We start from the raw sequence: 26,995 nt of genomic DNA, 5'->3' as shown, positions 1-26,995 counted from the left end.
TTTCCTCAGAGACTATTCTAAAACTGTGTTTGATGACAAATATATTGAATCTTACAGTCATGTACTCACTTGCAAATCTCCTCCTCCTCCTCCTTGCCTTCCTTTACCTCTTCCTCACTATGTATTCATGTCTGTTGTTCAGACCATGCTGGCCTCAGACATATAGAGTTCCATCTACCTCTGCCTCACAAACAGTGATATTAAAGGCATGTGTCACCATATCTAACTTGTTCATTTCAAATGATGGCCCTATTTTCATGTGCTCTGCTTTATATTGTCAATATATCAAAATTTCCATAAGCCATTTGAACTAAAAGGTTGTCAAAGAATATCCTCAGGATAAAAATGAGAAATTTCACATTGATATAGGTTTGTGTGTATGTAAGAATAAATTTCTGACTTTCTTTTATTAGAATAATTCAAAAGTAACAAAATATTTGTCAAGCATACATAGCAGATTGTCTTTAGGAAGACTACAACTTGAGCTATTTGTTACTGTTATTTATTGATGGTAGACTATATTATATTTTCTATCTTTAAAATTATATTAATGACCAATCTTTGTTTCTATGACCACTTTTGTTACATTATTTTCTGCTAGCTGTGATGTGATTGTTAGAATCTTAATGATATAACTATCTTGGGAGACTTATATACTTAATTATTCAGTGTCTCTTCTATGGAGAAAATCTTTTCAGAGGCAATGGCACATGATAGACAGATTATCATTTTCATATAACTTCAACATATTCCTTTATCAAAAAGATATTGGCTGCATTACTACACATTTTATCTTCAACATCTTTACCTAATGGCATTCAGGATATTTGCCTCTTATCTTTGAATGCCACATATTCAAATCTGATTCAGAATTTATCACAAAATAAAAATACATTTATTGGCCAAAGATTTTGCATACTTATTTATTTACTTACCTTCAATCTTTCTGCTTTATGAATGCTTAGAGAATAGCTGCACATTTTTTATTTGTATCTATTCAGTGAACTGAAATGTTTATAAGCTGAACTCAGGTTTCACATATTAACATGATCATATGGAAATGTCTACCAGGCATCGCTATAAATTGAGGGGTGGTCTTTCTTTTCTGTTTTCATAAAGTAAGGATACAGTGGCCTGGAATTTATTTTGAATACGATGTCTATAAATAATCACAGCCAAGGATTTCCTTAGCAGTTTTTTTTTTTTTATGTAAAGGTTCCAAATTTCCACAGGCATTTTGTACCTTTTACATGGCTGTTCTTACAAACCTCGCAGTGTGAGTATAATACCATAAAAATGTTTTATCATCAGTGTAATTAATAGCTGTGATACTGGGCCATATGTGCAAATTATTAAGGTGTCTTATGGTTGTACTATACTTAAAAGCAGAACATCCAGCTAACTGAGCTAACTGTAAGATGAGGATAACGTAAATGTTTATGTTGGTAAGGCAAAAGCACTAATCTTACCAAAAAGGTGTGAGGAGATATTCCAGAGCCAGATATGAGTGAATATGGCCCAGGAACATACATCACGATCAGTGTAATAAATCTTAGGTCTTTGGTGAAATCGAGCATATGTTAATACATTGGAGAGGTTTATTTAATAACCACAGTCATGGGAGGTAACATGTAGAAATGTGAAACAAATGGCTGTAATGCTAAAGAAGGCTCTTTAGCTGCAGCACTTCAACTTTTATACGTCATTTAAGTTCAAATATATTATCATCATTTGTTGTTGCAACTTCTCCCTGCCAACCACATCTCTATCAAAATGTTACATTTGAGTATTTGGTTGCACTTGTAGTAATTTACCAGTTTTTAGCACCCCCCTATTTTTGATGAATATAACTACAAAATAAAATGTAGATATGGAGAAATGATAATTTTTAAGCATCATTTCTTTTTCTATTTTCCCACTTAAGAAAGGTTTCTTTGTGCACTGGTATACAGTACTGAGTACTGGCTGTCGTAGAACTCACATAGTAGACAAAATCTCACAGAGATTTGCCTGCTTTTGCCTCCTGAGTACTAAGATTAAAGACATGTACCAGCACTACTCATCCATTTCAGTATTCTTTACATCTTTAAAATAGCTCTTGTCTCTCTGGGACATTGGCAAATGATACTGTTTGTTACTATTTTAGCTAGAGAAAGTGCTAGTTTTGTATTCTTCCTTACTGTAGGGTTCTTCTTGCACAAATGTTAATGTTATTTTTACTAATCTGTGCTTTTTCACTTTCTCTCTTGACTTGGATATCACACAAATAATTGAGAATCTTTCACCATGTTTTTCAGACTATGGTCACCTGACCATAAGACACACCCAGCTTTTAGAGCAGTAAGACAAGTAGTTCTTGCCTCACAAATATGTCTGTCAGTTATATTGGGCCAGAAGGCTGAAGAAGATGCTCCAATGTTATAAAAAGTTTTGAATCACTATTCAGGTAGAAAACTGTCTCTCTCAAATTCTCATTTGGAAAGCTACTAACCTGTACTCCCAACACATTCAGTTAATCAAGTTTATCCCTTCTCAAGTCTCTGATGGAGTTGAATACCAGGTAGCTTAGTTTTACTGTGAAGCTTAGTTGTTTAGGAGTTAAGATGATTTTAGGTCTAGATAGATGTTTTCAGTTGATAATGACAAGATGTGATGGAGATTGATTTACAATCACAATTTTAGATGCACCAAGATAGGAAATAGGTTTTCTTCAAAGCTGTCAAATACAAATAGCCAAAACACTAAGAATGTAACATTTATATAATTATGTCATAGTTCTTCTTGCTATAGGTAGTTTATTTATATATGTGACATAATATAAATGTAATTAATAAAAGGAAAAAATATAGAGAATGACAAAAGAAAAAAAGAGAAAAAAAAAAAGCAACCATACGATATGGCACACCCTAATTTCCTCCCCACTTTTGGAGGGAAAAGTGTTTCTTATTGTCTAAAAAATGTGGTATAATTTGTTTAATAATGAGCTTCACAACACAATAACTGAACAGTTATTGCCCAGTTCTTTTTTAAATTTTATTTTATTAATTTATTCATATTACATCTCAATGGTTATCCCATCCCTTGTGTCCTCCCATTCCTCCCTCTCTCCATTTTCCCCTTACTCCCCTCCCCTATGACTGTGACTGAGGGGGACTTCCTCCCCCTGTATATGCTCATAGGGTATCAAGTCTCTTCTTGGTAAACTGCTATCCTTCCTCTGAGTACACTCAGAGGAAGGATAGCAGGCTATTACCCAGTTCTTAATGTTCTAAGCTAGTCAGTTTTTCTCCCAGCTCACGTCACATAGATACTTGCATTTTGTAGCCTCTTTGCTTCAGTCCCTGTCTCCTGACATCTTCTAGACCTCTCCCATGGCTCAGTCCCCTACTTCCTCCTCCACTGCCTGATAGGAAGTACAGCCTTATTCTCTCTCCTGCTCAGTGATTGTCTGTAAGTTACTTTATTGGCATATCAGGGGACTATTGAGGAGCAGTGTGTACATAACATTGAAAGAGGAGACTCTCAGAACAAGGGTTCTGGTATAAACCAGATACAGTGTGTGTGGGGGGGGTACAGAAATTAGTATTTTAATTACACAATAACCTTCTTCCTACATAGAAACAAATGATTCTGTCCATTCCTCTTTGACATTTTAGGATGAGGAAAATGACTGAAAAAGTAGGGGTTTGTTACTCTATGTTCTACTTTACTTCCTGAGGGTTTATGACTACAGTATTATGTACACTTTCAGTGGCTACTAATGCTTTCACCCAAGAGTCTAAATAATATTTAGTTATTCTCAATCACCTGGTGTAAGTTATGCATGTAAACGACCATGTGGTCTTTTTATATGATTAATTTTTCCCCACCCCAAGAATAATCTATTCATTTGAGTTTCCAGCATTTTTATTCCTAGAGAGAGAGCCACCTCTTCAATTTATTAAAACTGAGAAAGAAGTCATAAATTTCCATTAATATACTTGCTCTCAGGTTCTGATTTTTCCTTTCAATAGTTTCCAGCTTATTTATTCTTTGTATTTTTGTAGTAAGGGTCCATAATTATGTGAGGCAGGGCTTGCTGATCACCACTTGGACCTTGCTTTACTAAAATTGCAGCATCCTACATCTGACAGTAACTATTGTCACCTCATCAATCATTTCATTCTCACCATCATTTCTGTTTGTCAGTTAAGTGCCAGAATCTGCCTGTGTAAGCCTTGACTCTGTTTAAGAAACAAAGCATTACATTATTTGGGGAGGCTGCTCTCTCTTTTACCAGCTCCTTCATTCCTATGCTACTAAAATACAGCACATTCGGCCTTTTGTTGGGAATATAACCTTCTTAACCTTTCTTTTTTTTCTTTTAATTAATTTATTCTTGTTACATCTCAATGGTTATCCCATCCCTTGAATCCTCCCATTCTTCCCTCCCTCCCATTTTCCCCTTACTCCCCTCCCCATGACTGTGACTGAGGGGGACCTCCTCCCCTTGTATATGCTCATAGGGTATCAGTCTCTTCTTGGTAGCCTGCTATCCTTCCTCTGAGTCCCACCAGGTCTCCCCATCCAGGGGATGTGGTCAAATATGAGGCACCATAGTACGTGTGAAAGTCAGACCCCACTCTCCACTCACCTGTGGAGAATGTCCTGTCCGTTGGGTAGATCTGGGTAGGGGTTTGAGGTTTACGGCCTGTATTGTCCTTGGCTGGTACCATGGTTTGAGCAGGACCCCTGGGCCCAAATCTGCCTATCATAATGTGCTTCTTGTAGGTTTCTAGGACCCTCTGGATCCTTCTACTTTGCTATTCTCCCATGCTTCTCTCATCTAGAGTCCCAATAGGATGTCCTCCACTCTGTCCCAGTTTCCTGGTAAGTGAAGACTTTCATGGGACATGCCCCTTTGCTAGTATGCAAATACAAGTGAGTATATACCATTTGAGTCTTTCTGCTTCTGGGTTAACTCACTCATTATGATCATTTCTAGCTCAGTCCATTTGTCCACAAATTTCAGTAATTCCTTGTTTTTAATAGTTAAGTGTTATTCCATAGTGTAAATGTACCACACTTTCTTTATCAATTCTTCTACTGATGGACACTTAGGCTGTTTCCATGATCTGGCTATTATGAATAAGGCTGCTATGAACATGGTTGAGCAAATTTTCTTGTTGTGAGCTGGAGCATCTTCTGGGTATATTCCAAGGAGTGGAATAGCTGGGTCTTGAGGAAGCGTTATTCCCATTTTTCTGAGATAGCACCAGATAGATTTCCAAAGTGGCTGTACTAGTTTGCAATCCCACCAGCAATGAAGGAGTGTTCCTCTCTCTCCACATCCTCGCCAGCATGTGTTGTCACTTGAATTTTTTATCTTAGCCATTCTAATGGGTGTAGGATGGAAGCTCAGAGTTGTTTTGATTTGCATTTCCCTGATGACTAAGGAGGTTGAACATTTCTTTTTTTAATTAATTTTTCATTAATTTATTCTTGTTATATCTAAATGGTTATCCTATTCCTTGTATCCTCCCATTCTTCCCTCCCTCCCATTTTCCCCTTATTCCCCTTCCCTATGACTGTTCCTGAGGGGGATTTCCTATCCCCTGTATATGCTCATAGGGTATTATTTCTTTAAGTGTTTCTCAGTCAGTTAATATTCCTCTGTTGAGAATTCTCTGTTTAGTTCCAACGCCCATTTCTCAATTGGGTATTTTGGTTTGGTGGTGTTTAATTTCTTGAGTTCTTTATATATTTTGGATATTAGACCTTTGTCAGATGTGAAGTTGGTGAAGATCTTTTCCCAGTCTGTAGGCTGTCGCTTTGTTCTCTTGACAGTGTCTCCTGCCTTACAGAAGCTTCTCAACCTCATGAGGTCCCATTTATTAATGGTTGACATTCTTTACCTTTCAATGAAATCATCTCTTCTCATAATGCTAACATTTCTAAGTCTTATAATTCTTCCATAGTTATTCTTCTTGCAAGTTCTCATGTTACTGCCTTCTATATTAAAATCGTTGGTCCCCATTTGTTGCTACTGTTTGACGAGAGTTAGGAGGTGTGGTCTTTTGTGAGGAGGTGTGCTGCTGGACCTGGGCATGCCATGTCATTCCAATTATCTGTCTCTCTGCCTTATATTTGTGTCTCAAAGCATGAGGTCTCAGATCCTGCTACCAACACATGCGTTTATGCATGCTGCCATGCCCCCTGCTTTGATGATTATGAGCTCTAGCCTTCTGAAAAATGTAAACCCCAAATAAACTCTTCTATAAGTTGCTTTACTCATGATGTCTTAACACAACAATAAAAAATTAAAAAACTATAACTCAATTTATCATTATGCTTTGGGCTGATCTTTTACACACTGTTATTGACTTTTCAGTTACTGTTGGCTGTGTGGTTAATGGTACATTGCAGACATAGGCTATCAATTCTTTCATTATTTAAATATCATTATAGTAATAATGAATTGATACTTAATAAAATATACATATCTGCAATATTTATTTAAAATACTTTATTAAATGTGAGGCACCAGAGTACGTGAGAAAGTCGTATCCCACTCTCCACTCAACTGTGGAGAATATTCTGACCATTGGCTAGATCTGGGAAGGGGTTTAAAGTTTACCTCCTGTATTGTCCTTGGCTGGTGCCTTAGTTTGAGCGGGACCCCTGGGCCCAAATCTGCAAGACCTGGTAGCACTCAGAGGAAGGACAGCAAGTAGCCAAGAAGAGACTTGATACCCTATGAGAATATATAGGGGGACGTAATCCCCCTCAGGAACAGTCATAGGGGAGGGGAATAATGGGAAAATGGGGGGGGGGGGGAGGAATGGGAGGATACAAGGGATGGGATAAACATTGAGATGTAACAAGAATAAATTAATAAAATAAATAAATTAATTAATTAATTAAAAAAAATAAAATACTTTATTAATATATGTACTAAAACATATTTATATAGATGAGAATAAGAATGTGTAAAAGTCATATCCCACTCTCCACTCAACTGAGAAGAATGTTCTGACCATTGGCTGGATCTGGGTAGGGGTTTGAAGTTTACCACCTGTATTGTGCTTGGGTGGGGCCTTAGTTTGAGTGGGACCCCTGGGCCCAAATCTGCCTATCATAATATTCTGCTTGTAGGTTTCTAGGACCCTCTGGATCCTTCTATTTTGCTATTCTCCCATGCTTCTCTCATCTAGAGTCCCAATCCCCTGGAGGAGGAGACCTGGTGGCAGTCAGAGGAAGGACAGCAGATTACCAAGGAGCGACTTGATACCTTATGAGCATATACAGGGGGAGGTAATCCCCCTCAGGAACAGTCATAGGGGAGGGAAATAAGGGGAAAATGGGAGGGAGGGAAGAATGAGAGGATGCAAGGGATGAGATAACCATTGAGATGTAACATAAATTAATTAAAATTAAGAGGAAAAAATTAAAAAAAAAGAATGTGTATATATGTGTGTGAGAGAGATAGACTTGGGTGAAGTTTGTCAAAAACCAATGAACTGCTTTCTACTCCAATGTACTAATTTCCATGAAAAATGGGAAAATACACATCTAGAATTAAGCAATTCTTCTAGACAATTTTCTTTTTCTTAAAATGAAAACATGTCTTGTTAAGAAGAGATTTGTGTTATAACAGAATGGTTATTTCTAAAATGTGACTTAAGAAATCATTAAAAAGAAACTACTGCTATCTCTTTAGTTACCAGCATTTTCTGGCAAATACTTGTGTGCTGAAATGATGAAGTGGTTGACACATAAGACATCCATCATGTAAATGCAGTTTTGATACAAGTTGGATCGGGAAAATTATTATGGTGCTATAAAAAAAAAGATTACTAGTCAGTAAAGCCGGGATAAAATAGCAGACTACAAAATGATAGAACTCAGGTGTACAAGAATATCCTTACTATACACTTCAATAAAATATACATGAATAAACTTTAAGTACAAGAGTAAACATGGTTGGAAACTTTATACTATATAATAAAGAAAAGTATTAAAAATACCCAACAAAAATGAGTCACTTAAAAATAGAGAAGGAAGAATGATGATCAAGTCAAACAAAGGTTTTTTTTTTATAAAACCACAAAGAATGATTTCATGTAATGCATGCATGCATACATACAGACATACATATTTTAAAGGAAGTTGAGCCATTTTGTCTTACACTGTTGCCTACCACACCCACAGACTAGCAACAACACTGGTATCAGACAAGAGAATACACTTTCTGTGTGCTTGGTCAGGGTTGACCAAGTGACCCACAATACAATATAGATTATCATTATAGCCTTTGCTTGCTTCTCGGGGTCTGAGCGTGGGCTCCTTTTCCTGAAAACCTGAAACATTCATAATCACAAATGCATTAAGAGGGATACCATGCTCTGGAAGAAAAGATGCTATATATGCAATTATGAAGTAACTTTCTCTAAAACTGCCACGTGACTGTGTAAGTCATAGAAAGCACTATCACATGTGGTTTCCAAGAGTTATGTGACTGAGTAAAGCATAATATGGTCAGTAATAAGATAGTTAATGTGAAGGGTCTTATTACTGTCACTTGGCAAGACTTTCTTGGGCATAGGGGGAAAAATCTATCAGATATAACTGTTATTTTATGTCCAGATAATATTTCAAGCATATTTACTAAAGTAATTTCATGCTAATTTGGATTCCTAAAACTGTAATAACATATTCTCTAAGTTTCTGTCAATGTCAGTCTTTCATAAAGACCGGAGAGGTAGTTAGTTCAGTGAGTAGGAATGTTTCTTATGCAAGCATGACAAGCTGAGTTCAGTTCCTGAGACCTACAGAAAAGAGAGACATGCCTCAGCACGGTGGACAAGAGGCCAGCTTCCTTGGTGCATGCTGCAAGTCAAGCTCCAGTATGAAAAAAAGGCTGTAGGATCAGGTGAAGATCCATAATATAGGACACTTAGCCTCCTTCTCTGGCCTCCCAACAGGAGAAGCATGCCCCTGCCATGTGGACGTAACTACACACATAGCCACAGAAGCACACACATACACACAAAGTTAAATTGTTTCAAATGTAACATTTAAAAGAATCAAAAATCAAAACAATAAATTATTCACTATAAATTACTCTTCTCTGTTCTCTCTCTCTCTCTCTCTCTCTCTCTCTCTCTCTCTCTCTCTCTCTCTGTGTGTGTGTGTGTGTGTGTGTGTGTGTGTGTGTGTGTGTGCATTTCTGTCTTTATGAGGAGCTGAGGAGATTGCTATTATGCAGCCTGATTATAAGAAGGTGTTAGACCATGAGCTAAATAGGAGGAAAGCAAAAGCATTAATTTAAAAGAAAAAGGTACTCAGTACCAGAAAAAAAAAAATTCCTGACAACATATAAAATAATAACACCTTTAAGTACTACATACTTTCAGGATGCATGAATAAACTGTAAAATAAAAACATGTAAAAATTGAGGTCTAAGTCATTAAGAGAATGAGTAATTAACAAATCAAATATGAACCAGTTCCCTGAGTACTGACTTGCATGAACTGAATTGATACCTGACCTCAAATAAGGGCTGCCATCATGGCCACTTCCATGCCTGAAGAATAGTGTGATCAAGAAGAGAATTTTATCATCTACACTGTAATATTACTATGTATATATATAATCGCATGAGCTACAATGTGATTTTAAGAAATTAAACAGACATGAAAACTTGACTTTAATTCTTCGTCTTGGAATATATCACCATAATATAATATAATAAAAATTGTTTCTGAAAAAATTGTTTCTGTCTTTATAGTACCTGGTACCTATGATTTCAGGCTTTAAACATGTGTCAATTAGTGCAAAACTGGTATGTATTTACAATACAGTTTGTAAATGTTAATCATTAAATTACAAATATTTTATATACAGTATATAAATTACAAACATTAACATTCTAAGCACTCTGTGCTTGTTAGTTTTTATAGAGAGATGATCTTTTTCTGGTTAAAGAATGGATATATACATAACTGTAAACCTTTACCGATTAATTAAAAAAATTCTTATTTATGTACCTCAAGGGAACTGTAACAACTAAGAAAATTATAGTTATTTTATTAAAATATTTTATGACATAATTTATTCTTTAAAAATAATTTGGTTAATAAGCATCCCAAGCACTGTAAGTTTTACTTGAAAATAGCAAATGTTACATAATATATGAATGATCCATCTTTATCACACTGCCTTGTATTAAAAACCTTTGAAGGAGAATCATTTGTAACCATATAGAAACTTACTACAATTGTGGTGAGTTGTGTAATATTATATTAATTAAAACTTGGCTTTAATTTTATTTTAGTGACAACAGAACATGAGGAAAGTGATACCATATTCAAAGATATATCTGGCTAATGCCTGGCTCATCTCTGCACACTTCCAAACACATTGTAACATTATAAACCATCTACGAAAAGTGATGTAAAAGATGATTTCACTATTGTCATTTTCCCCAAGTTACTATAATTTCAAAATATGGCAGCCTTAGAAGTCTGTACATAGCATGGAAAGTCATCATTAAGGGAATGATTTTTTTTTTTTTAAGGTGAAATAAAGAAGCATTACCTAAATAAAAGTAACTCATTGCAACAAGATTATTCATAATTATATATTATATATATGATAATGAAATGGAAAAGCATTAATTTATAATAATTTATAATATCAATTTATATTAACATCAAGATATTTATAATAATTTAAAAAACAAGTACCTTTATTTCTATATTTTAGGTTATTTACTCTAAACTCTTGGTATATCTCCACAACAGTAATGCATTATCAATAAGTTCCTCTTCTTTTTTTTAATTTTATTAATTTATTCATATTACATCTCGATTGTTAGCCCTTCCCCTATTTCCTACCATTCTTCCCTCCCTCCCACTTCCCCCCTTCTCCCTTCCCCTATGTCTGTGATTGAGGGAGACCTCCTCCCCCTATATATGCTCTTAGAATATCGAGTTTCGGTAACTTGCTATCCTTCCTCTGAGTGCCGCCAGGCCTCCCCATCCAGGGGACATGGTCAGAAAAGGGGCACCAGAGCTCCTGTGAGAGTCAGATCTCACTCTCCACTCAACGGTGGAGAATATCATGTTTGTTAGCTAGGTCCTGGTAGGGGTTCGAAGCTTATTATGCCTATATTCTCCTTGGCTGGTGCCTTAGTTTGAGGAGGACCCCAGGACCCAGATCTGCCTGTTATAAAGTTCTTATTGTAGATTTCCAGAACCCTGTGGGTCCTACTATTTCCCCATTCTTCCATGCTACTCTCGCCTAGAGTCTCAATATGATGTCTTCTCTTCTGACCCACTTTTTTGTTAAGTAAAGACTTTCATGGTATGTATCCCTTGGACTAGTGATTTGATATAAGTGAGTATATACCATTTGTCTCTTTTTGCTTCTGGGTGAACTCACTCATTATGATAATTTCTAGATGAATCCATTTGTCCACAAATTTCAGAATTCCTTGTTTTTAATAGCTGAGTAGTATTCCATAGTGTAAATGTACCACAGTTTCTTAGTCCATTCTTCTTCTGAGGGACACTTAGGCTGTTTCCATGTTCTGGCTATTATGTATGAAGCAGCTATGAACATGGTTGAGCATATGTCCCTGTTGTGTGGTAGGGCATTTTCTGGGTATATTCCAAGGAGTGGAATAGCTGGGTCTTGAGGAAGCCCTATTCCCATATTTCTGAGAAAGTGCCAGATAGCTTTCCAAAGTGGTTGTACTAGTTTGCATTCCCACCAGCAATGAAGGAGTGTTCCTCTTTCTCCACATCCTCACCAACATGTGGTGTCATTTGAGTTTTTGATCTTAATCATTCTGACGGGCGTAAGATGGAATCTCAGTGCTGTTGTTATTTGCATTTCTCTGATGACTAACGAAGACGAGCATTTCTTTAAGTATTTCTCGGCCATTTGATATTCCTCTGTTGAGAATTCTCTGTTAAGTTCCAAGCCCCATTTTGCAATTGGGTTGTTTGGTTTTGTGGTGTTTAATTTCTTGAGCTCTTTATATATTTTGGATATTAAACCTTTGTCAGATGAAGGGTTTGTGAAGATCTTTTCCCAGGTGTAGGCTGTCGCTTTGTTCTACTGACAGTGTCTCCTGCCTTACAGAAGCTTCTCAGCCTCATGAGGTCCCATTTATTAATTGTTGACATTAAGTCCTGGGCTGTTGGTGTACTGTTCAGGAAGTTGTTTCCTGTGCCTATGTGCCCCAGTCTCTTCCCCACTTTTTCCTCTAACTGAATTAATGTCTCTGGTTTTAAGTTGAGGTCTTTAATTCACTTGGACCTGAGTTTTGTGCCGGTGACAAATAAGGGTCTAATTGCATTTTTCTACATGTAGACATCCAGTTAGACCAGCACCATTTGTTGAAGATGCTATCATTTTTCCATTGACTAGATTTGGCTTCTTTGTCAAATATCAAGTGAGCAAATGTGTGTGGATTCATCTGGGTCTTCAATTCGATTCCATTGATCCACCAGCCTATTGCTTTGCAAGTACCATGCCGTTTTAATTACTGTTGCTCTGTAGAACAGCTTGAGATCAGGTATGGAGATTTCTCCGGAGGATCTTTTATTGTATAGGATTGCTTTTGGTATTCTGGGTTTTTTATTTCTCCATATGAATTTGAGAATTGATCTTTCAATATCTTCAAAATATTTTGTAGGTATTTTGATAGGTATTGCGTTGAATCTGTAAATTGCTTTTGGTAAGATGGCCATTTTTACTATGTTGATTCTCCCGATCCACGAACAAGGTAAATCCCTCCATCTTCTAATGTCATCTTCAATCTCTTTCTTCAGAGGTTTGAAGTTTTTTTTTCGGATAAGTCCTTCACTTGCTTGGTTAGAGTTACTCCTAGATATTTTATATTTGTGGCTATTGTGAAGGGAGTAGTTCTCCTAATTTCTTCCTCTGCCTGTTTAATAAGTTCATCTTCTATGACAAATTTTTGAGCTTTGCTGATTTAAGTATTGTCAACTTCCTTTGAATCAAAAATTAACTCTCCTCTAAGTTATTTTAACAGACATATTTAATGTCAAATTTGTTTACTTTAAGTGATCTGCAATAGTAAATTTGTATTTTTCCTACTCACTGTTCTTTGTCTCTTCCCCACTTATCCAGATCCATTCTCTCTTTCTTTACATCAGTAGAAGGTATAAATTTACATGATATAAAACTGTTATTTTGATTAGTTTTGTGATTCTAAAAATATTGATTAATCTTTGTATTTTAATTGAGTTATATGGGTAAAATATCTCATATTAAAATGTATATATTGAGCTAAGAAAGATGTTTTCTCAAGGCAGTAAAATACAAATCGCCAAAATGCTAAGAATGTAACATTTATATAATTCCTGATTGTGTCATAGTTCTTGTTATAGGGAGTTAATTGTATATACAAGTAATGATATAAATGTATATGTAAAAATGTTTAATTAATAAAATATTGAGAAACCATGATGAAAATTTAATCACAGCATACAGACATAGATTTATTTTCCGATGTTTGAGTTAAAGTTATGTTTTCTTTATATATATATATATATATAATTTATTCATATTACATCTTAATTGTTATCCCATCCCTTCTATCCTCCCATGCTTCCCTCCCTCCCACTTTCCCTCTACTCCCCTCCCCTACGACTGTGATTAGGAGGATATCCTCCCCCTGTATATGCTCATAGGATATCAAGTCTCTTCTTGGTAGCCTGCTGTCCTTCCTCTGAGTGCCACCAGGCCTCCCCATCCAGGGGGCATGGTCTAATATGGGGCACCAGAGTTCATGTGAAAGTCAGTCTCCACTCTCCACTCAACTGTGGAGAATGTCCTGTCCATTGGCTAGATCTGGGTAGGGGTTCTAAGTTTACTGCACATATTGTCCTTGGCTGCTGCCATAGTTTCAGCAGGACCCACTCAAAGTTATGTTTTCTTGGAAAGGTCTGTCTACTTAGTCACTCCAGCACTCCTTTCTGATTCCATAGTCCTTTGTCACAATAAGTGCTAAACAGTTAAGTTTTATGCTCCTGACATCTTGGCCTTCCTCCCTAGATTTTAATTCTAGATACTTTATTGCTCTTTCCTATAGTATTATTTGATTCCAACAACAAACAAAAATTATTAAGTATCAGAGGAAGGAATCACCAAGTCTACAATACTTAATATGTAGCCTTGTAAAGTACAAATTCGTGGTTAGGCAACCAACCGGTGATGACACTTCTTTGAAGGATTGCTTATTACTTTTACTGAGTTTCTTTCCACGTTCCCGTCACTCCTGCTTGTTTGCAAGTCTACCATTTCCAGTTCAATAAACACTTTCTGATTGGACTGAAGTCTCAGTCCATAAGGGAAACCCATCATTGCACAATTATCAGACAAGAACCCATGGCTAGACCCTGTTGAGAATGTACTGCTATTTTTTTCCTAAATGGATATAATATTAAACTAGCTCCTAATAACTTTTGTTGTACCTATTGAATAAAATATCTGAAAATCCTCATCAGAGAAGTTTTTGTTGTGGTAGATGATCATCACCAAACAGATCCACAACTGACCATGATGCAAAGCATATGAGATTATAAAATGCTGAGTCCTAAAAGAAATAACATACCACTCTCCTTCCTACCAAGTCTAGGAATAATTTTTTAAGACATAGAATGGAAACATATAAAAGTCAGAGTCAATTAATCACTGAATATAAGAAACATCTTCTTGGTAGATCAAGGTAGCTTGACATTAGTTCTCAGCATAACAATATTCATAGAACTGCACAAACTCAATCTAGACATAATCCATGATTGGAAGGTAGTTGAACAAGAAATTCCACCACTAAAATTGGAGGTTTTGACAACTCTTAGGTGGTAAGAAAGGAAATGTCAGTATTTTCTAATTGTTTTGTCTTTGATATATACCCTGAACTCCAGTGGAAGGCACACATACAAGAATATTTGTGGAGAGCAGCCTGGCAATGGTGAGAAAAATAATAAAATGTAGGATATGCAAAGAACGGATAGTGGTCCTAAGAAGAAGTTGGAGAGGTATGATGTAAACGACCTAAACTAAGTGTACAAAATTCTTTTTCTTAAGATTTATTCTTTTTGGCATATGCAATTTTATTATTACACATAAATAAAAAACTACATACAGTAAGAAGAACCATGAAACAATCAGGAATTATATAAATGTTACATTCAAGGTATATTGGCTAATTGTACTTGGTAATCTTTCAGAAAACATCTTTCTTATCTTGGTGAGTCTAAAATTCTAATTGTAAATAAATATCTATCATATCTCATCATTATCACTTTAAAGCATCTATCTAGACATAAAAACATCATAACCCCTAAACAAATAAGTTTAATTGTAAGACTAAACTATCTGGTCTTTGACCACATCAGAGATCTTAGAATGAATAAAATTTAATTATCTGAGTGAACCAGAAGTGCAGGTTAGCAGCTTCCAAAATGAAAAAATGACATACAGTTTGCTGACTGAATAGTCACCCAAAACTCCAAATCATTGGAGCATCATCTTCAGCCTTCTGGACCAATATATCTGACAGACATATTTGTAAGGCAGGAATTATTGAATCTTGCTTATGTTGTCTTGACAGAGTTTGGGTGCCAACTCTGCCTGCATCCAAGTTTACCCAATTTTAGGCAGAATTCTGTCTGTTGCCAAAATGAGGATATTTTGCCCAGTGGCTGGTTTGCCGAATTTGAACCCATCTCCACAAGGAGGTGCTTTAACATTCATCATCTTCTTAAGGTAGCCTGGATGTTGTCAGGAGTTAGCCTGTCTTATTGTCAAAGAATCTTTAAAATATTTAAAGCATCTTTAAACTCCATATTCTGTACGTCTCTGAGACTTTTGAAAACCTTATTAGCTATTTTACCTTATTTATTTATAGCATCATATCTATTTGTTAAACTTAGGATGTATATTCTTGTGAAAAAAATAGACTAGTAATTGACTTAAAAATGTCCATGGTTTTGGCTGCTCAAGACCCAGATATTCCACTTCTTGAAATATACCCAGAAGATGCTACACTACCCAACAAGGACATATGCTCAACCATGTTCATAGCAATCTTATTCGTAATAGCCAGAACCTGGAAACAACCTAAATGTCCCTCAGTAGAAGAATGGATAAAGAAGCCGTGGGTTAGTTACACTATGGAATATTACTCAGCTATTAAGAACAAGGAAATCCTGAAATTTGAGCGCAAATGAATGGAACTAGAAATGATCGTACTTAGTGAGTTAATCTAGAAGCCGAAAAACTCACATGGTGTTACTTACTCACTTATAATTGAACACTAGCCAAAAAGGCATGTCCCATGAAAGTCTTCACTTACCAGGAGATTGGGATAGATGTGTGGACCTCCTAATGGGAATCTGGGTGAGAGAAGTATGGGAGAATAGGGAAATAGAAGGATCCAGAGGATGCTAGAAACCTACAAGAAGAACATCATGACAGGTGGGTCATGGACGTAGGGGGGTCTGCTCAAACTACTGCACCAACCAAGGACAATACATGCAGTAAATATTGAACCCCTACTCAAATCTAGTCAATGGACAGGACATTCTCCACAGTTGTGTGGAGAGCTGGGACTGACTCTGAAATGAACTCTAGTACCCCATATTTGACGACTTCCCCTTGGTTGGGAGGCCTGGTGGCACTCAGAGAAAGGATAAGGAGGCTACCAGGATTAGACATGATAGGCTGCGACCATATGGTGGGGGAGGACATCCCTTTCTCTCACAGACCTAAAGAAGGGGAATTGGGTGAAAGAGGGAGGGAGAGAGGAATGGGAGGAGACAAGCAAAGGGATAGCAATTGACATGTAATCTGAATAAATTAATAAAAAAAAGAATCAACTGTTAAACAGCAGTACAAAGAAGAATGAACCACATGTGAAGACCACCAAAACACAAAAAGAAGACAAAGAAAAGAAATAACACAAGATTGCATAAAGGAGAATAAAATAATAGAGTCAATTAAGCAAGGAGATAATTTTTGGAAAAGATGAATAAGATGGAGCAATCAAGATTCAAACTAACTAAAAGATAAAGGATAATCACAGAAATCATGTGGTCATCTTTACAAATTAACAAACATCCTTTGACAATTTTTAATTGTCAAAATTTAATTTTTGTCAATATTTAATTGTCAAAATTGTCAAAATTTAATTCAGCAAGATAAAAGTTCTGAATGAATGTACATATCTAAATATAATAAGTGTTATGAAAAAAGAAGTGCTATGGCTCAAAGCATTTCCAAATCTCTGAACTGTGAGATGACCAAAGATGTACATACTGTCTACTCTTATTCCACAAAGGGTTTTAAATCTTAACTACAAGAATAAAGCAAGAAGAGAAATAAAAGTCTACAAGTAAGAAAGGAGGAACTCTAATTATCCCTCTTTGAGACATTATAATTTACTTAAAGATTCTAAAGAACTCATCAAAAAAGCTTTAAGAACTGAGTGGAGAGTGTGATACGACTTTCTCACATACTCTGGTGCCTCACATTTGACCATGTCCCCTGGAGGGGGAGACCTGGTGGCACTCAGAGGAAGGAGAGCAAGTAGCCAAGAAGAGACTTGATACCCTATGAGAATATATAGGGGGACGTAATCCCCCTCAGGAACAGTCATAGGGGAGGGGAATAATGGGAAAATGGGGGGGGGGAGGAATGGGAGGATACAAGGGATGGGATAAACATTGAGATGTAACAAGAATAAATTAATAAAAAAAAAAAAAAAGAACTGACAAACACTTTCAGTAAAGGGACAGGAAACAAAAAGCAATATATGGAAATCGCTAGTCTTTATACTAACGGTGAACATTCTGGGATAGAAATTAGAAATTACAAAGAAATCTCATTCCAAGTGGTTTGAAATGAAAATACCTAGTAATGAAATCTGACAAATGAGGTGATGAAGTCTGTAATACAGTCTTTAAGACACTGAAGAAAGAATTTTAAGGTGATACAAGAAGATAGAAATCTCCCTTATGCTCATGGATTTACAGGATTAATAGTGTGTCTACCTGTCTTAGATAAATTAATACAAAGATTTTTGGGAATTTTGATATAAATTCCAAAGGTGTTCTACACAAAACCATAAGGAATACTACCAAAGTTATACTGATGAACAATGACTTGAAATAGACCAAAATATTATAAACAGAAAGGAGCCTACTGGAGACATGTTTGAGTACAGAGTTATAATAGAGATCAGTAATAAAAAAATAATAATGTACAGTAGTGGAATACAATAGTGGATCGCCAAGAAATGAACTCATATAAGTATAATATCCTAATGTTTGACAATGATTCAAAATATGAAAACTCAGTTCTGGACATATGCCTTAGTGATTCAAGCTGCTTATTTCTCTACAGCTCACAAAATCTGTAAGTCCAGATTTAAGGCATCTGATGCATCATTCTGACATTTCTGACCTGTGCACATACATTGGCATACACATACACCTATATAAAAAGCCTTTAAGAACTAAAAGGATAGTAACCTCTTCAAAATGATGATAAGGAAATTATATATGTGCCAATAGGATCTGAATGGCTTAGGCCCCAATAAAAGCAACTAAAAGTAGATAAAGTGATCTGAAATTATTACTATTAAATGTGCATATAGTGTTTCAATATAGGTATAGGCATTAGAAAGAACTCCAATAATACAAACATAACCCCTAAAATTGATTAATGTAATTACATAACACTTAAACACTTCTTCCTACAAAAGAAACAATCAGCAGCATGAATGGAAGGCCAAAAGCTTGGAAAGAAAAATCTTTGCCACCAATACATCAGACACAATTAGTACAAGAAGTTGCCACTAAATGAACAAATATTCAAATCAATAATAGGATTAATGAAGTGAATAGACATCTCTTTAACATATATAAATAACCAGTACATTTTGAATAGATGTTCAATATCCTTATCTCCTGGTGAAAATGATATTGAAACTACTTTGGGATACATTATCACAAGATGACAAACAACAAATACTGTAAAGAATGGGGGGAAAGAGAAAAGCATTTATTCTATCCTGATGAGAATGTTAGATGATTAACCTGGTATAGAAATCAGCATGTAAGTTTCTCAAAAACCTAAAAATATAAGTACATCATAAAGCAGTTCTATCACTATAGGCGCAGACTTAAAAATGATTCTATTCCCTATGACAGTGATACTTTCACATCTATATTGCTGTATTAGTCACAGTATCTGAACAACAGAATTAAAATAGAATCACATTAACTGATGATTTCATTAAAAGTAGATGATAATATGCATAATGGAAATTTGATTTTCTATTTTCAATGTTTTAAATTTTTTATAATGTATTTTTAACCTTTTCTGTCATTTCTATCATTTATTTAGGTAAAAGGTTTACATATTAGGAAAACAAAGAAGTAAACTTGGAATCGAATAATGTTCAACCAGATTCTTGTTCAATAGTTCTGAGTGTCTCTATAAAAAGTTAAATCTAGGTGCTATAAAAGGATCAAAGTAAAGGATATTTCCTGGCCCATCTGTTCCCTCCAATCACATAATTTTCCTCACACCAAGTAGATGACTTGCATATACAGCATGCATGGCCAAGCATCCCCAACACTGAAAGGCAACAAAGGCCAAGCCCCCAGATTGAAATCCCTCCAAAACTGGGCTAGGCTCTGTGTGCAAATAGGTGATGAGCAAGCTGCTTAAAAATATAATGGCACATCAAGAAAATAACCTCTCTACTGTGTGGGCTGATAATTTAAGATGATAAATATATATTTACTGACAAAATAAACCCTGCATAGAAAAAATATATATATAATGGAATACTGCCTTTTAGACTCTACTTGTATCAATGACAATAGCTACTGACTTTAGTCCCAGGGCTCAGAACAAGCAGACAGTCTGCCCAGTCACTGCTAAGATGTCATTGTCAGCCAAGGCATGCAGGACTTCTTCAAACATATCTTTGGTAACTGCTGTGTCAGATTGTCCCTGAATATCGTCAAAAAGTTGGTATTTTAAGACGAGTGTTTTACCCTATGTGAAATAAGGTTTTCAAGGCTTCTGCTATTTCTTTTTTGTTGTTGTTATTTGTTTATGAGAAGCAGCACTCATTCCTGTAGTAAGAATAGATATCCAAGAGATTGGGATATATACTGGCACTTCCTAGTGAGACTCCATGTGAGAGAAATAAGGGAGAATGGGGAAATAGAAGGATCCAGAGCATCCTAGAAACCTACAAGAATATCAAGGCTGGTGGATCTGGACCCATGGGGGGTCAGCTCAAACTACAGTACCAACCAAGGACAATGCATGCAGTAGACTTAGAAGCCCTAGCCATACCTACCTAGCCAATGAACAGCCCATTCTCCGCAATTGTGTGGAGAGTAGGGGTTGATGCTGACAGGAACTCTGGTGCTCCCTATTTGACCACTTCCCCTTAGTAGGGATGCCTGGGGACACTTAGAGGAAGAGTCAGCAGGTTACCAGAATGAGACCTGTTAGGCTGTGACCATATGGTGGGACAGGAGTGTACCTTCTGTCACAGACCCTGGGGAGAGGAGGAAAGAATGGGAATATACAAGTGAGGAGATAACAAATGAGATGAAATCTGATTAAATTACTTTAAAAAAAGAAAAGAATAGATATACCCACAGTGCCATTACAGGGGTCAGTTACAGACTGCTTCAGAGCCTCCCAGTGAAGGCGTTTTGCCTCTTCCACATCAATTGCTTCAACTTTGTCAGAAAAACATCTTACTTCAGCATGAGATTCTGCTAAGTGAATTAATGGCTCCAGCTTTCAAGGGTAAGCAGAAGCCATTCCTCATGTTCTACATCTCTCCCTTGTGTGTGCATAAGCCTCAATGAGAGCCTGGCTGGCCTCCTCACTCAGCCAGGGCATGATGGTGCTATGTGCATATGCGATGTAGTCCTTCATTACTGTCATGTCCAGGAACTCTTGCTCCACTTGCTCCTCACTTTGGTAGTACATAAAACCAGGTGATGAGCCAAACGCCAGTCATATGCCTCATCCTGGGGGTTCAGCATGAGGAAAAGTAGACCAAACCTTGACAACACTGTGCGCAGAAACTGGATACTTTCAATGGTTGTTGTTTTAGGATCTCACTGCGGATCAATAGGAATTGCTGCTACCAGGACAGAAGAGTGTGCATTGAGCTGACAGATGATCCCAGCCTTAGCAATGGATAGAGTCTGTTGTTGCATGGCTTTATGCAGTATGGACCTTGTGTTTTCATTCATTGTGTCAAACTCAATCAATGCAATATATCCAATTGTCACTCAAGACAAAGACACCTGTCTGTAGAACTAGCGGCCTCATCTCAGGGTCTTTCATAACGTAGGCTGAGGCCAACTGCACTGGTGACCTTTCCAGGCATGTAGTGACCACTGGGGACCAGGTTATCTACATACTGCAGCAGTTGGGACTTGCTGGTGCCAGGGTCACCACACAGAAGGATGTTGATCTCAGCATTGAATTTGCTCCTTCTAGTGTGACTGGAATCCTTCCTTGTTCCACCAATGAGCTGATGCAAGATTCCCTTCTTTATGTGTTCATGTTCGTAAATGCTGGGAGCCAAGGTTGAAGCAAGCCGCTCATAAATGTCTGGCTTCCTGGAAAGTTCTTTAAGAAGTTTCACCCATTTCTCTGAAAAAAGTTTCTGTTCTGCTTCTTCATCTAGGACATACAGGCATTTTGCAAATGTTTTCTGATAATGAATGATGTCAGTGTGGGTTTTGTAGACAGACTTTATGTTCCTCACCCTTGGATTGAATCAAATAGGTTCTGCTAGATATATGCTTGTGACATTCACTTTGTGCCCTGGCTGAACCTTATCTACAATATCATTGTAGGCAAAAAGGACATCAGTGTGAGGTGTCTGCCCAGCAGGCATATCTTCAGGAGACTCTTGAAGTTTTCATCTGCTTGTCAGAGAGTAGGGAGCAGTTGTGGATCGGTGCCATGATGGATGTGGGTAATGTGACAATGTGCACAAGTGCAAGGATCAGTAAGGTGGCCTCGTTCCATCTGCACCCAGATGGTGTGGGCACACACTTGGCATTGGAAGAAGGCCTACCGCGTCTCCAGAATCACTTGTGATGTAGTGATGACCATGCTTCTGATGAGGATGAGTTGATCGATGTCCACTAAGCCATCTTGTTGGTCCACTGCTGGCTCACATTGGGCCCCTAATTCCTCAGGTGTGCTGCCTTCTGGATTCAGGCTTCTCATATGCTTTGTCTTAAATACATTAAAGGATCTGACTATATTCTGATGTTCTAAGATGGAGTCAAGATAACATTCAAAAAAAGATTTCATTGACATCCATGTGAAAGTTTCGTATAATCTCCTGTGAGTAGGAGATGAGCTGTCTATACAAATTTTTTTCTCAAATAATTTTATGTGTTCACAGTTCACATTTAAAAATGGCTCCACTCTAACATTAATCTCTCCAAGTTGTTGCATATACAAAGGTTTGGTACTATCCATGCCAACATTTTCTTCTTCATTGGGCAGATGATCACTAAAACATTGAAGGAATCTCTGAAAATTTTCTTTGCATGTTACCACATTCACATATGTTCCCTAAATCATCAGTTTTTGGTCCAGAGACTGTTCACTTGCTACATATCTTCTGCATCTGCTCCATTAGATTTCAGATCCGCCTGCAACTCTTTTTTCTTTTTTCTTTTTTTCTCCTTTTTTAAATTAATTTATTCTTGTTACATCTCAATGGTTATGCCATCCCTTGTATCCTCCCATTCTTCCCTCCCTCCCATTTTCCCCTTACTCCCCTCCCCTATGACGGTGCATTAGGGGGACTTCCTCCCCCTTTATATGCTCATAGGGTATCAAGTCTCTTCTTGGTAGCCTGCTAGCCTTCCTCTGAGTGCCACCAGATCTCCCTCTCTAGGGGACATGGTCAAACATGAGGCACCAGAGTACGTGTGAAAGTCATATCCCACTCTCCACTCAACTGTGAAGAATGTCCTGTCCATTGGCTAGATCTGGGTAGGGGTTTGAAGTTTATGGCCTGTTTGTCCTTGGCTAGTGCTATAGTTTGAGTGGGACCTCTGGGCCCAAATCTGCCTATCATAATGTGCTTCTTGTAGGTTTCTAGGACCCTCTGGATCCTTCTACTTTGCTATTCTCCCATGTTTCTCTCATCTAGAGTCCCAATAGGATGTCCTCCCCTCTGTCCCAGTTTCCTGGTAAGTGAACACTTTCATGGGACATGCCCCTTGGGCTAGTATGCAGATATAAGTGAGTATATACCATTTGAGTCTTTCTGCTTCTGGGTTAATGCACTCATTATGATAATATCTAGCTCAATCCATTTGTCCACAAATTTTAGGAATTCCTTGTTTTTAATAGCTGAGTAGTATTCCATAGTGTAAATGTACCACAGTTTCTCTATCCACTTTTCTACTGAGGGACACTTAGGCTGTTTCCATGTTCTTGCTATTATGAATAAGACTGCTGTGAACATGGTTGAGCAAATTTCCTTGTTGTGTGCTGGAGCATCTTCTGGATATACTCCAAGGAGTGGAATAGCTGGGTCTTGAGCAAGCCTCTGCCTGCAAACTTTTTTATGCTGAGCCTAGGCCTGGCCTCGGCCTCACTGGGGTGCCTTTCACTCCAGTTATAGGGGTTCCTTCCACCTGGGAACTGGGAGAGACAGCTGTCATTGGAGACCTAACATCAAAATCCAAAAGAATAGCTGAAGAGTATATCTGAGGAGGGCGGGAAAGCAAGGGATTCTATGCAGTTGGCCTTTGCAGGTCCACTGCTGGTGAGGTAGGCATGGGTGGTAGCTCTCCAGCAGAAGAATCTTAGTCCCTGTGTCTCCTATTGGGAGAAGACCTGCTTTCCTCATGTTGAAGTGACAGAGTTTAGGTGGGTTGTCCTTGTCGGCTGATGTGGTGGCTCGGGGTGGATGGCAGGAAGGACATGGTGCTGTAGTACCTGTAAGCCAAGGGCAATCTGGCTCAGAGTGTTCCCAATACTCTGCTCAATGCCCACCCTGGGGAACTTTATAATGTATTTGTTGATAGATTGTTTTCTCCCTGACCCTACCTCTCCTTTACCAGACCAATTTCATATCTTTTTTTCTGTCTCTTAGTAAAAGCAAAACTAATCAAACGAAACATAATGTACACACACATATACACATATACACACACATACAGATACAAAATAAAAACAATAAAACAACAACAGAAACAGCCATAAATTCCAATTTTCTGAACATGAGGCATGCCCAGAATACACTTGGTACAATACTGTCATTCCACTGAAGAAAACCAATTTTCCTGCCCTAGAAACTGTCAACTGCACATTTCATCTAAGTTAGGGCTAGGACTTTGTTCACTTTTCCATTCTTTGTGCAGGGCTCTATCCAATTTGATCTCATGCTAGTTTTGTGTGTGTGTTGTTATAGCCTCTCTGAATTCACTCTTGTATCAGTCTTGTCATGTCTAGAAATGTCATCTTGAATGCTGTCCTAACTTCTAGCTCTTACAATGTTTCTGTGTCCTTTCATGCACCGAAATCTGAGCTTGAAAGAATGGAGTGATGGAAACATCCCTTTAAGGTTTCGTGTTCTAAAGTCTTTACTCTTACATTAGTCTGGTGCAGGGGCTGGGAGGGGCGTTCTGTTAATGACTATGTATTGTCTTATAATGTTGCAATGATGTACTGATATCTGGGTGTAACAGGAGATGTTTTATTGCTTTGATCTGTTAGTAGAATAATGATGGTAGACTTCCTTCTAGGCCTATAACTTGTCTATTCTCAAGTTCATCAGTTCATTAACAATGTCAGATAATAGTCCCATTTATGGGCTGGGCCTTAAAACCAATTAAAAACAAAACAGTAATTTAGTGCTTCCATAACATTTCAGTAGCTGTTATGCTTGTGGAGATATTTTGTAGGAAGATTGCTTTTATGGATCACATTGGTCTCACAAAATGAAATTTTAGTCAAAGATATATGAAGTTTATAAATGTTGTTTTTATTTCCTCACAAGAGGGGATAAGATGAAAGTCATACCCAAGCTTAACATGGCCTGGGCTGAAGCCAGAGTGTTTCTAATTATCCCTAGGTCTAGGCCTACAAGGTTTTAGCCTCCATATAATCTAAACTTCTGTAAATCTGGACTGTGAAGGCTTTAGTTTCCAGCCTCCATCAGTTAACGTAGGCCTAGAATACCTTCAACCTCTGAGACCTACTGCTGAATAAGCTTACCCTTTCTAGTTTTTTTTTTTTTTTTTTTAACTCAAGCTGACTGGTTCAACTCAAAAGTTCTGGCCCCAAGCTCCTCTCCAAGCTGACTGATTCAAATTGGCTTCTCTTGGTTTATCACTGAATTGCTTTGTTTGGAAAAAGTGCCTCTGAACATCTGAACTCCATGAAGTAAATAGCACTGACTGCAGGAACTCTACTGTATTCATTTTTGAACTCTGCTGTACTGTATCCACATGCTCTCTTTGTCTTCCCCCAACCATGCCTCTCTCTCTCTTTCTGGGCTGCTCTTAAGTAGTTTGGTTTCCATTATAGAAGGTTAACTGTTTCAGAAAGCCCTTAATGCAGAATCGTGCTCCTCCAAATAACTCAAAAGTAAGTTGATTAGAGAGACTAATTACATCTGATGAATACCTTCTCCATTTTTCATAACTTAAGCCTAGATGTGATGTCTAATGGAAAAATTCCACATGCAAAGACATAAGGTTGTACAGAATAAGCATGGGAGGGGACAGAAAATTTATTTTGCCATTTAAATATTTTGCCATTCTGCATGGCACAAGAGAATTATTTTAAATAGGTCAGCTTGTATAATAATAGATTGGATAATGAGATATTGGGGCACATTTTAAAAACATACTTCCTTGAACAATTTAAAGATATTTAAAATGAAAAACTGGTTTTAAATTTGGGACCAGATTTATAAAAGGGAAATTATAATAAGAAGCTATTATAGTATCCAGAGCCAGGAAGCCCAGGAAACATCAGTACCTCACAGTGCAATTCAGAGAACCAGGATGCCAAATGTTCTTAACTACCAAGCTATCCCTCCAGGCCAACTTTAAAACTGAAAACAAAACAAAACCCCAAAAGAATAGCAACAAAACAACCAAACAAACAAATAAACAAAAAATAGAAAACAGGTGCTAGTATCGCAGGGATGGCAAGGAGAAAGACGTGAATCTGCACCTTGCAGTGGTCTCGAGGGCAAGAAACACTTTATAGTCCATGCTGAATATTATCAAGCATGACAATTGGTGAAATCTCCAGGGGTTAAAATCTGGCCTAAATCAATTGTATTCCTTCTCAAGACTCTGATAGGGTTAAAGACCAGGTAGCTTAGTTTTACAATTAAGCCTAGTTGTTTGGGGATTAAGATGTTTTTAGGTCTAGATAGATGTTTTAAGTTGATAACGATGAGATATGATAGATGTTTACTTACATTTAGAATTTTAGACGCACCAAGATAGGAAAAATGTTTTCTTCAAGGCTGTCAAATACAAATAGCCAAAAGGCTAAGAATTTAACATTTATATAATTCATGATTTTGTCATGGTTTTTCTTGCTATAGGTAGTTTGCTGTATATAGGTGTAATGATATAAATGTATATGTAAAAATTTTAAATGTTTAATAAAAAATCAAATAAATAAAAATAAATAAAATCTGGCCTAAAAGAGTGATAACACCACTTCTCCAGTTATATATCGCATGTGTCACCATTTCTGTGCTTATAATTCCTTAAGTATTTCTAAGTGGGTAACAAACCAATACTACTGCACAAATAACTCTTGAAATATAATATTCCAAATCTAATTCAAAGAGCTACAGCTCCCACACTGTAAAAATAATTATTCCCAGATATATTTACTTTAGAAAAATAGCACTTGTAGTGGCAAA

General features: G+C 37.0%; 1 pseudogene; it reads right to left on the bottom strand.

The window, feature by feature from the left end:
- Positions 1-19,935: 19,935 nt before the first annotated feature.
- Positions 19,936-24,026, bottom strand: LOC127192993 (DNA replication licensing factor MCM4-like; annotated as a pseudogene).
- Positions 24,027-26,995: the final 2,969 nt, after the last annotated feature.

This window comes from Acomys russatus, chromosome 8 (genome assembly GCF_903995435.1).
Source record: "Acomys russatus chromosome 8, mAcoRus1.1, whole genome shotgun sequence".
In the NCBI taxonomy this organism is placed as follows: Eukaryota; Metazoa; Chordata; class Mammalia; order Rodentia; family Muridae; genus Acomys; species Acomys russatus.
The sequence above is the reverse complement of the archived record's forward strand: the minus strand, read 5'-3'. Positions and strand labels throughout refer to the sequence as shown.